This window comes from Pteropus medius, unplaced genomic scaffold (assembly GCF_902729225.1).
Source record: "Pteropus medius unplaced genomic scaffold, Ma_sr-lr_union100, whole genome shotgun sequence".
Classification (NCBI taxonomy): Eukaryota; Metazoa; Chordata; class Mammalia; order Chiroptera; family Pteropodidae; genus Pteropus; species Pteropus medius.
This window is the reverse complement of record NW_024348353.1, coordinates 1-12,122: the sequence shown is the minus strand read 5'-3', so window position 1 is coordinate 12,122 and position 12,122 is coordinate 1. Positions and strand designations below refer to the sequence as shown.

Genomic DNA, 12,122 nt, shown 5'->3' with positions numbered 1-12,122 from the left:
GGAGCACACAGTGGGTCTTCCCAACCACTACGAGGGGTGGGGAGGACATCCAATGAGAAGGGGAAAAGCAATAAGCCACCTAGACATAAAGGCCATTCTAAAAGAGTCTGTTAAAAAAAATAATTAATTAATTACATAATTAGAAGAGAGCAAAAAGACTGATAATCCTGTGGTTGGGACTAGGGCCCTTCCTCCTTCCCCTTTTCTGCTTATCAACCAGACACAGAAGCTAAGACTGGAACACGGCTTCAGGATACTAAAAGCTTTAAGAAAAAATGGGGCGGGGTGACTTTACACCTTATATACTAAGCAAGTGCCTGGTCTACAAACAATGCTAGCTCTAGGTTACTTATGGATTTAAAAACCAACCTCTAGATCCAGGGGAGGGAAAAATAAAAAGTAATTAAATAAACTGTGTGTATATATGTATGTATATACATATATATAGATAACTAAGTTAAAACAAGTTTTCATAATTTGATCCAATTGCAAATCTGAAATTTACATACAAAAGAATTTCTATAACAAAAAATTTCTATAACAAAAAATGGCTTTAGTGCTCATATAACCTAGGTTCTAAAATAAAGTTAACATGTGCTAAAATGCACTAATTGACAAAACTTTAGGGACTTAACCAACACTGGGGCTCAAATTAGAGTTTTACCTGGAGATCCCATTCAATTTAAATATTGTACCCCTATAACCTAAAGGAAACAACTAAGTAGAAAAAAGAAGAAAAAAATGGTTATGCTTCACTTTAAGTATAGCCTTGCCCAAATTTTCCATAGTCATAATACCTGCTGCCCTAGAATAGTCCATGCTGGGCATAGATGCTCTGTCATAATGAATAATAAAGTAAGTTTGACTTGATAAATGAACACCCAGATGAAATAGTGAACATAGGCCAAATTGTTAATCCAGGCCTTCAGGATTAAAACGTATTAAAGCCTAGTCAATAAAAGGAGTGATTATCCCCACTGCTTCTTCATTTACAGTCCAATTTTGCCTGTTTTTAAATCTGGAAAAAATAAAATGCACCTCTTGATAGGTTGCTGCAGCCTTAATGCTTTGATCCCACCCATTAGGCCCCATGCCCAGTACCGGGATTATTAAATTAATGATTCTCTTCACTAGACAACCAGTAAATATTTTGCTCTTACAGGTTTGGCTAACACATTCTGTTCACTTCCTACTGCAAACAGCACCTCATCTGCAGTTTGCTTCCATCTCCAAACGGACACAATACACCTTTTCCAGAGTAAGCCCTAAACTGAACTCCTTCAATGGTTCTGCCCTGGCATACAGTCTTTGCAGACAGGTATCAATACATCTACCTTTCTCTAAAAGCACAGCCATGACAATGATGACATCCTCTCCTAGAGAGATTCACTTCACACTTACTAATGACATATAAGTCCAACAACTTTTAGTCTTTTATGAGTTCTGGTGCCGACTGTTGCTCATTTACACATTTGAGTTCCAAATTAAAATCAATAGGCACTCCCGATAGTGCCTTCAGAACCTCCCTCACAATAGAAGCTTTGACAGCCTCTTCTCCTGTCTTCTGGGGCATGGACATGTATGATGGCTAAGTGGTCCAAGGGCTTCTGCTACCTGTGTCTGGAACAATCTTTTACACCTCGTGGTATTGGTTACCAACAATAGGAACCACTCCATACAACCTCCAGCCTCGATTTATGACCTCGGGCTTAGGGTTTCTTCAGGGTCCCCAGGCCCAAGCACTGGAAGAGTGACAGGCAGAGAGTCCAAAGGACACACAATCCTAGAGACGAAGGGTGCAATGGAGATTACGGAGAGGCTGGAATAACCTCCACTCACCTGGGTACAGTCCATAAACGCTTCCGTAGTCATGGGAATCTGGGGGAACATGGAAGTCATTAGAGGGGTGTACCCACCGCTGGGCTCCATACGCTCAGGCCTCCCTGTACCCCTCTGCAGCCCTGGAGGCTGGTGACTTGGGATGACAGCATTATCTCTGGGCCTCAGTCCTCAGTACTGACTCTTAACAGCTGTGTGACCTTGGACAAGGACTCAACCTCACCGTGCTCAGCGTTATCATCACCCTCTTTTCCAATCTGTTCTAACTTAGGGCAACTTTGAAAAACTTGAAAAGAAATGGTGCCTCCTCTATTTACAACGAGCTCCCCACCGTCCTGGACGCCGGGATCTGGGCTGCAGGACGGAAGCAGCGCCCGTACTCAGGGCTTTAAGGTTCGGGGAGCAGGGGGGTGGGGTGGGGTGGGGGTGGGTAAGAAGCGGTGACTAGACAAATTCACCTGAGTCGGGACCCTCGACGTAGCCGCCACCATGGGACTCTGTGGGCGGAGGGGGGCCGCGAAGCGTGGGGAGTGAGGAGGCTTAGTGACCAGATCGTGCTCAGCCGTCACCCACTGTCGACGACCCTCGGACTAGCCACTGTGCAGTGGACACAACCCCTCCGCGTCGCCTTCTCGCTCTAGTAACCTCAAGCCGGGTTCCGCGCTCCTAAAGGACTCAGATCGCGGCTGGACGCCAGAGCAGTCAAAGTGACTGTCACCACAGCGGTACCGGTAGTCCGGCCCGCATCCACCGGTCCGAGCGTGGAAACACCCTGCCTCTGGGCGTTCAATGGCTGCAGCCACGGGGAATTATGGGTAACGTAGTTCGCACAACGCCGCGGGTTCCACGAGGAACGCTCAGCGTCGCGAGGGTTACGTCAGGGCCGTGGGGTCCTGCGGTGTACCGCCTTGCAGGCCCGCACCAACGTTTTCTGGGAGGGCGGCCGGTCTCAGCGGGGTCGCGTGCATCCCTTGGGAGTCGCTTGGAAAGGTCAAAGTTTGGCTTTGGAGGCGAGAAGTTCAGACTCCGCCTCGGGGTGACCGGTGGGGTGGGGTGGGGTGGGGTGGGTGGGGTGGGTAGGAACTCGCCAGGCGCGGCTGGGTCTGCGCCGGACCGGGGCGGGAGTGCGACCTTCGCCCCAGGTGGAGCTGTTGGAACGTCGCGCCCGGATCCCGGAGGGGCCTGAGGGACACGGGAAGCCCGGAGGAGTCCCCTCCGTGCGTCTTTGCAGCTCTCCGCGCTGCTACCGGAAAGCCCTCGGGTCAGTTCGCGGCCACGCCTCTCCGAGGACAGGGTGGGCGCCCCCCGGGGCGGCCTGACAGTCGGGATTCGGCTGGTTGGGCGAAAAGGGGGAACAAAGACCGTGGGGACGGGGAGGGAGACCCAGCTCCGACGGGAGTGCCCTTAAAGGCCTCTGGGTGTCTCCTCCGCCCCAGGCTCCCCTGCCCTCCAGCCGAGGCACCGTCAGCCCCGGTCGCCGCGGTGCCTGGACTTCCAGCGCATCCCTGCGGCCACCTCCAAAGTGCCCAGACCACACTGTGCCCTCCGAGATGCGAGCTGTGCCCTCGGATCGCACGTGGCTCCCCCGACTTGAAGCACGTCTGTTCCGGGAGGAAAAGAATTTACCAGGTTCCTTCAGGACAGTGGCAATAGGGAGAGCTCGACGCTTTCTTCAGATTCAGGGATTATCTAATATAAAAATGAGTAAATTTTGGGAATTCTGTTACTTCTAAGGTGAGGGTTTCCTGGGGTCTCCAGTGACCGTGCATGGTGTTTAGGGAGGCGTCTCCCCTCAACCGGCCAAGATTCTAATGTCATGCCATATGCCTGTGCCAGTTCTGAGCCCCTGCCGTTCGTCTCTGCCTAGCTTTAGGAACTCTCACTCTGCACAAGTGCAGCTTAGTTTTCTGCCAAACACCCTGGTGATCTTATGCACTTGCAATGCCCATATTCCACTTTCTGTCAGGCCCACACAGAAATCCCAGCTTCTGCCTCAGCCCTGAGATGTGCATACATAGAAGTCCAGACTACAGCATGAAACCTCAAACCTGTGTTAAGGGAGAAAGAAAATCTTACTTGAAGCTGGAGGACCCCTTCTAGAAAGAGACTTACCTGAGTTAGGAAAGTTATTTTGTGAACTGAATAAGAGGGAAGGAAAATCCCCAAAATGACAGACTCCAGTCATATTAGATACTACCACTATTTCTGGCAGGATATGTCCACTTCTTTTTGGAGATCTATTCTGCCATGTAATGTGACTGGAGGAATGGTGGATTTTCCTGACTTCATTTTGAGGAATAGAAGAGATGTTGTGGGTGATTGAATTTAGTATGTGGGCTGCCAGCCTGATGCAGATGGTCCCTGGTGAGGAGCCAGGGAGCAACAGGAAATGGAAAAGAGCTTTAAGGAGGCCGTGGAGGCAGAGTTTCCTTTCAGTAGAGTAGGTGTCAGTCCATGTTTATACACGTGGTAAGTCAGAAGAGAGGGGGAAAACTGTCATGGAAAACAGGAGCAAATTACTTAAGATGTCAACAACACTAATCATTAGGGAAATTCGAATCAAAACCACAGTGAGATACTCATCTACATCTACCAGGATGAATTTTTTTGAAAAGGGAAAATAAGTGCTGCTGAGGCTATGGAGAAATTGGAACTTTTGTACATATGTACAAAATGCTGCAATATGTAACACGTTATAGCAGCTCCTCAAAAAGTTTAATATGTCTTCTCACCAAGCAGTTCCATTCCTGCTCTGTACTCCAAAAGTATCAAAAGGAGGGATGCAAACATACTTGTACACCCATGGTCATAGCAGCATTAATCACAACAGCCAAAAAATAGAAACAACCCAAGTGTTTATCAACAGATGAATGGATAAACAAAGTGTGGCATGTCCAAACAATGGAATATTACTCAGCAATAAAGTTCTGATACATGACCCAAGTTGGATGAACCTTGAAAACATTATGCTGAGTATCATAAGTCAGACACAGAAGGATAAATGGTGTATCGTTCCACTTATAAGAAATATGAGGAATAAGCAAACGCATAAACGACAGATAATAGATGTTATTACCAGAAGCTGGAGTAAGGAGTGAATAAGGAATCACTGCCTAAGGGATTTACAATTTATATTTGGGTTTCTAAAATATTTAGAAATAGTGGCAGTATGTGCACAACATTGCAAATTTAGCTAATGCCACTGAATTGTATACTTGAAAATGATTAAAATGGCAAGTACATAAAATTTCCTACCATATACATATCCACAAAAAACACCTAAACAGATTTTTCTCCAAATTCCTAAACTCAAAACTTCCTGTCATGCTCTTTCAAAATGTCATCAACTTTTCCATTGATGAAGCCCAAACAGTGTAATCCTTCCATAAGCACATACATAATGTTCACATTAGGCCTCATATAGGATTGTGATTTCCAGGACCTAACCACCCCATTCTACACAGAATAATACATTTCTATCAAGAACCTGAACATTATTCGTCCGCTAAATAAAGATAGATGTTGGAAGAAATGATTAAATTTCATGTAGAGAACAGGGTCATATGATCACAATCAATTAGAAAAAATTGTTTTCCTTGTCAGGCCCAAACCTTTATCTTATAGGTGAAATGCTGGCTTTCCACAAGTGTTCAGTGAGCATGACAGCCACTGTCCCCACGGGAAATGAAACTCGGTAAATGAACCTTCTTAGGCACAAAACATTTTTTGGTAAATAGAGTATTTGTTAGAAAACCTAATAAATATTGTGTGGAAATTTAATTATTTTTTTCTCCTGGGGTTACAATCTGAGCCGTGACTAATATAGGTAGGAGGCATATTCTCTGAGGGTCCTTTAAAGTTTCAGTCCTTCTCACCTTCCTGTCTTATGGATGCCTGGCATCTGTCCTCTGCCTTCTCTGTTATAGCCCCTTCTTGAAGTCTCTTCCTGAGTAAAAATACACTGAACTCAAAACCTTCATCCTCCTGCTTCTGGGGCACGTAAGAACAAGCTGAGCTCTTAACAACTGAGTATACACCTGTTATAATTCACAGTATGTGCGTTGTAAATGGAGGAGTATGTCCCTTTGTGGGAACTTTAAGGATCATTCCAACAGGGCTGCAAAAATTAGTCACAGTCATACAGAATTAAAGAATTTATTATACTCATATGTCCCTGCACCCCAAGAAAGAGGCCATATGGGAGGAGCACCCAGGGATTGGGTTCCACCAAGCACATGGAGGACAGAGACAGAGAGAGAGAGAGAAGACCCGTGAGCACGTGCCTCGATTGGGGGTCGGGGGAGCACGCAGCAAAAGGCATGAAGGGATTTTGTCGATGTGTTTGGATGTCACTAGGTCACAGTCAAGGGAGGGCCAGGAGGGGAACTTTTGGCAGGTACCAGCCTTATCAAACTGGTATACCTGGTCATCTGGGCAGGGTCCCCACAGCCTATTAGTGGGGATGTTGTACTGCAAAGTTTTTAAATGAAAGTTTTAAAAATTTGCAGTACAATCATCCTGTGATGCTTCAGTATCATTAACAATACTAACTGGGATGGTAGTGCTGAGAGAAATTGATGTTTATTGAAGTTACTGGTATTTTCTTCCATTGATAAGTGCTGAGTTTGGGGTTTATGGTTTGGGTCAGTGGCTCCATGGTGATCATCTTGTGTAGACATAAAAAGAACGTCCTACACATTCGCAGCAAAATCCTCTCTCTCCCAAATGCTCCCTGGAGACCAGAGCCCCTCAGAGCATCCTCATCCTAATGAGCTCATTTTTTTCTCCTCTAACTCACTGTCTTCAATCTTTTCCTTCAGCATGACTTACTTTGATGAATATAGCGGTGGCCAGTGAACACCAGTGCACCGACAGCTGCATGCTCCCCCACTCTGAGCCCCTTCGCGCTCTTTAGCACAGATACCAAGTCTCCGGGCTCTGCTTTGCCTGCTGCACAAAACAAACCATTTCTGTAAACTGTCAGATCATTATCAACATTAGAATGTATGTCTCTGAATATTGTTCATTTATGAACTCATCCTCTCCTCCCATGTGTTGAAGCACTTATGATGGCCAGGTCAGATTGTAGACAGAATCAGATAGACCGAGCCTGACCCTAAAATGATTTGCAATATAGCAAATAGCCAGTGCACGGCAAGGAAGTTCCTCTCATTTCTGCTTTGCAGTGCTCACATCTCATAAGGGGCAGAGAAGAACTGGGTATTTTCCTTGCAGTCTGTCCTCATGTATCCTCTCTTCCTTAGGAACCCTGGCAGCTGAGTGTGGAGAGCCCAGTAGGTAGCCTATCATTGTGGTTTCAATAGTGTATATATAGCTCAAGGCAGAGAGGAGAAGGGTATTTCCTGTAGCAGAAGCCCTTGGACCACTTAGCCATCATACATGTCAAGGCCCCAGGAGGCAGAAGCCTCTACGGTAAAGGAGGTTCTGAAGGCACTAGCAGGAGTGCATGTTGATTTTAATTTGGAAATAAAATTTGTAATGAGGAATGTAAATGTTAAGGTAGCTAGGGAAAGGTGTGTTGTGTTCCTTTGGAGCTGGAAGCAAATTTCAGTTGAGAGGCTGTTGAATCAGGCACTAAACAGAACTACGTTAACCAAAACTGTAAGAGCAGAGTATTTACCGGTTGCCGAGTGAAGAGAATCAGTAATTTTAATAGTATTGGGTACTAGGCATGGGTGGGACCTGGTGCGTGGGACCACAGCATTAAGGTTGCAGTAACCCACTGAGAGGTGCTCTTTAATTTTTCCAGATTTAAGAACAAAATTGGGCTGTCAAGAAGAGAAACAGTGGGGATAATCACCCTTTTATTATTTTATTATTATTATCATACAATAAGCTTTAATCCTTGAAGGTCCTGTTTTAACTTTTCTTGGCCTATATTCACTATTTTAACTGGGTGTTCATAGAGTCTCATTTATCAAGCCAATTTGTAAAAGTGTCAAAGAATAACTTTAATTTTATTTTTTATCATGTCAGAGCATCGGTGCCCAAAATGGAATATTTTAAAGCAATGGGTACAATGACTATGGAAAATTAAGGCAAAGCTGTGAAGGCAGGCATACCCATCCCTTCCCCATTTTATATTGTCACCTTCTTAAAATTAGAGGGGACATAATGTTTAAATTTAGCGGGATCCTCAGGTATAACCATAATTTGTGTCCCAGGATTTAGTCCATGAGGTTTTGTCAACGGTGCATTTCAGCAAATGTTAGAGTTCATTTAGCATCTAGGTTGTAGAAGTACAAAAGCCAATCAGTGACCTTTTTATCTTTTTGTTATAAACATTTTTTAGTATGTACATTTAGTATATACATTTTGCATTTTAAAAATTTTTTTATATTAGTTTCAGGTATATAGTACATTGGTTTGTCATTTATACACATTTTGGATTTTTAATTGGGTCCAATCATAAAACTTAATTTAGCTACATATATAAATTTTATGATACAAAGTATTATGTATATATACATGCTTTATTTAGTTATCTTTTATTTTCTCCCCCTGTATCTCAGGATTGGTTTTAAAATCAGTAAGTAATCTAGGGCTAGCATTATGTTTGCTAGACCAGGCCTAAGTTTAGTACTTAAGGTTTAAATTTCCTTTTTTTTTTCTCCCTTGGGTGTGTAGTCATCTCAAGTTCAGTTTTCCCCTCAACTCCCCACCTCCACCCGCTTTTTTTGTTTGTTTGTTTGTTTTAGGGTTTTAGTTGCCAGGAGCAGCAGTCTTTAGTTTCTGTCTCTGGCTGATAAGAGGAAAAGCGGGGAGAGGTAAGGGGCCTGGTGCCTCCAGTCAGTCAACCTCTTTCTGGGACAGTTCATTTTCCCATCTATCGATTAAGCAAAATCTTTTAAAATGACTTTGTCTCTAGGCAGTTAGTTATACTTTTTTCTTTCTTTCTTTTCTTTTTCTTTTCTTTTCTTTTTTTGGTCTCCTGTGCATCCACAATATATTTTCTTTTTTCCCCTTTTGGGTGCTTACCTGATAAGCTCCTGGTAGTCCCAAGTGGCTTCTGCTCTGAGTAGCGGCCTCCCTTTCAGGGTGTCCCAAACATTCTCAGAGGTGCTGGTGTCTGTTTCTGAGAGGGCCATGGAGTGGTACCCTGATTTTATAGCCGTTTGGTTTTAAGGAGACACTTAGCAGGTTAACAGGTAGCAGCATAAAAGTGCCCAGCACAGTGACAGGGAGGTTTGCCATCTTTAATAACCTGAGAAACCTCCTCTCGTGTTTTAAGTAAGATCAAAGTGCTCCTTCCTTTTTCTTTTTCTTTTTGGTTGTTACTAAACAAGAGCCACAGGTCTCCAAGGATGGGATCTCTTATATTCTCTCTGTTTGGGGGTGAACAGCAAAAGCCAGTAACACCAGAGGTTGGCCTTTGAAACATGCTACATGTTTCCATGAGGAGGGTGACCCGAGCCACCTGCCTGCAGATCCCTGTAGCTTGCAGGGACCAACACCCAGAGTGTCTATCAGAGACGGCCTCCAGAGGGACAGGCTCAGGCGCTCAATCGCTTACAAGGCAGGGGAACCCCAGTAGAGGGCCCGAGCAACCCCTGCTGACCTCAGTGCTGGTCGGTGGGTTGACCAGAGTGGCCTCCAACATGGTCCCCTTGGAGGAAGCCTCTCCTTGCTTCCTTTGGTGTGAGCCTTTGTCTTTTAAGTTGCCCAGGGATACTAATCACCTCTGGGGTCACTAGTCACCTCTTGAGGTATATGGGCCAGACAGAGGACAGCTGGCTCTGGACCAGTTAGTCTGCATATTAAAGGCTTACTCCTGGCAGGGCCCTGTGCTATTTCTAAGAACTGGCTAGCCCAGGGGGTTTTGATATTAAGATGTTAAGGTGCCAAAACATCAAAATGTACAGAAAATAAAAAATGATTAATACAACAGTGTCATTCTTCTTGGATAAATTTTATCATCCAAATTCACTCTCTGGCTTTCGCGGCGATGCTGAACGTACTTGTCATCCGAGAAATGATCAAAATTAAGGCACAGTACGAGGACGGGGGAGAAGGCAAAAATGCTCTTAGTAAAATCTCCCATAGATCCTACCTGCAAACCACACTCTCAAAAGACTCAAAACACGCATATACAAACAACTGCTATGGAGCTGCTAGTCTGGAGACTCCCACTCAGAAGCTGTGAGTAAAACAGTCTCCTTGCTCTTCAGTTCCTGTGAAGCCTTTAGAATGGATATTGTGAGGTTTGATGTGTGTGATCAGCCGTGAGGGAGAATAATTCAGAGAGGCTGTAGAGGAAACAAGGGAGGGGAGACTCCAGGCAGCCCCCAAACAAGTACATGAGGTAGCACGTGCCTCCGAGTCCCTCAGATGTATCCCTTCTGCCTATCAGCGTGTGTGCCAATTCCAGAAATCACAATTGGTTTTTCACATAATGTTCCTTCTTGACTTCTCTGAGATACCATCTATTCCTTTTAAGAATACGACTTTATCTAGGAAGTTTGGTGTGTTTGGTAAGCCACGAGAGGGAGAATAATCACAGCAGGTTATCGAGGAAATGCGGAGGAGTTACTAACGCCTTCAACATCGAAGGGTCTGCTGGCCAAAGAAAGGGCATTTTACTAAAGACAAATAGGTTGCAAACACTTTCTGTAATGCTCAACATTTTAAATCTTTAGAGAAATGCAATTAAAACTAGTGAGACACCACTACACACTTATTTTAAAAAGTAAAATTAAAAAGTAACCTTACCAGGTATTGACAAGTGTGAAGGAACTGGAAGTCTCACACATTGCTGGTGGGAATGCAAAAAGACACAACCATGTTAGTTCAGCAATTTCTTAACGTTAGATAGTCACCTACCCTATGTTTCAGGCATTGCACTCAGTTATTAATATTAATGAAACGTATATCCATATAAAGAATTACAAACAAATGTTCCCATCAGCTTTATTTGCAATTGCTAACACTGGAAATAACCCAAATGTCTATAAACAGATGAATGGATAAACATAGTTGATGATACGTGAGAAAGCTACTCAGAAATAAGTAGAAAATATTCGTACAGGCACCATTTATGAATCTCAGTAACTATGCAGCATCAATAAAACCAGAAAAAGAGTAAACACTTTATGATCTGTCATAAATTTCTAGAAAATGCAGTCAATTGTAAATGAACATAAATCAGTGGTCACCTGGAGGGCCAGGGAGAAATTATAAAAGGGCATGAGGAAAATATGCAGGTGATAGATGTGCTCATTATCATGGTAATGGTGAGGGTTTCATGAGTTTATACATGTCAAAACTTATCAAGTTGTATACTTTAAATATGTACAATTTATTCTATGTTAATTATACCTTAACATAGCTTTAAAAAATGGTTCACAATAAAATCTAAATCTCGCAGTCTTCAGAAATCAGGTTTGGCTCCATATCTCACTCCTCATGCTTTTCCTTGGTGGCAAAGAATGAAGGCTATTTCCACTTGAGTCAAGGGGAATGCTGGCTGGCTCACAAAAGTCACATCCCTGGACTATAGGACCTCTCTCCTCTCCATCCTTTTGTTGCCTATATAGCAATGGCTTGGTGGTGAACAGCCCCATCTACAGGAATCCACAAAACCCTAAGATTACTTTGCCTGCCAAATATTTTGACAAAATATTTTGACTTCAGCTACGTAAGATAAATATACCTGGAAGTCTTCAGATTTCTGTACATGCTCATCCTGCAGTCATCAGAACTTGAATGCATCTTTAGAAGAGGCACATTCCATGCAGTTTGCTGTAGCCTCCTCCACTCTCTATTAATCCCATGTTTCTGTACCAATCGCAGTATCCCCTGCAAGTGGAGTCTTAGAACTAGTGACACTAGCCGACTGAATTCTGGGTATCTGGGGCATGTGTATCCTCTGCAGAACCTTGGGTTAAGGTTCTCATCACCAATGCTGGGCATTATGTGCCATCTCCTATGAGCAAGAAAAATATTTATTGTCTCCAGAAGCACTGGAGGTGCCACAATTACCTCTTCCTCAGGTGACCTCTGAACCCACAGACCTCTGGCATCCAGGCAAAAAAATTAGGACCACAAAGCAGTCTTTCCTAGGAGGCACTGGCAGCAATGCCAACCAGGCCAACACTGGAGACTGCTCTATTTGGCCATAATACTGTCTCTCTGGGGCACAGTTTGGGTCCTCACAAAAGCTGTTTCCCTTTCGAGCTGGCAGAGTCCTATTGTGCTCTCAAACTACCCATACAGTGAATAGAGTTTCCAAGATTAAAGGTGCTGAAACAAAAATGCCTTTATTG

At 44.1% G+C, this 12,122-nt stretch overlaps 2 long non-coding RNA genes across 3 annotated transcripts; one reads left to right on the top strand and one right to left on the bottom strand.

The window, feature by feature from the left end:
* Positions 1 to 2,927: 2,927 nt before the first annotated feature.
* LOC120616342 (uncharacterized) lies at positions 2,928 to 3,548 on the top strand. The gene is made up of 2 exons (XR_005656586.1): positions 2,928 to 3,100; positions 3,276 to 3,548. It is a non-coding gene; the product is annotated as an uncharacterized LOC120616342 (long non-coding RNA).
* Positions 3,549 to 8,364: 4,816 nt separating this feature from the next.
* On the bottom strand, positions 8,365 to 12,116 carry LOC120616341 (uncharacterized). Of its 2 annotated transcripts, none has more exons than XR_005656584.1 (2): positions 10,570 to 12,116; positions 8,365 to 10,416 (listed from the first exon to the last, which is right to left on the bottom strand). It is a non-coding gene; the product is annotated as an uncharacterized LOC120616341 (long non-coding RNA). The 2 variants fall into 2 exon arrangements; XR_005656585.1 differs by having other exon boundaries at positions 8,365 to 10,413.
* Between the last annotated feature and the right edge of the window lie 6 nt (positions 12,117 to 12,122).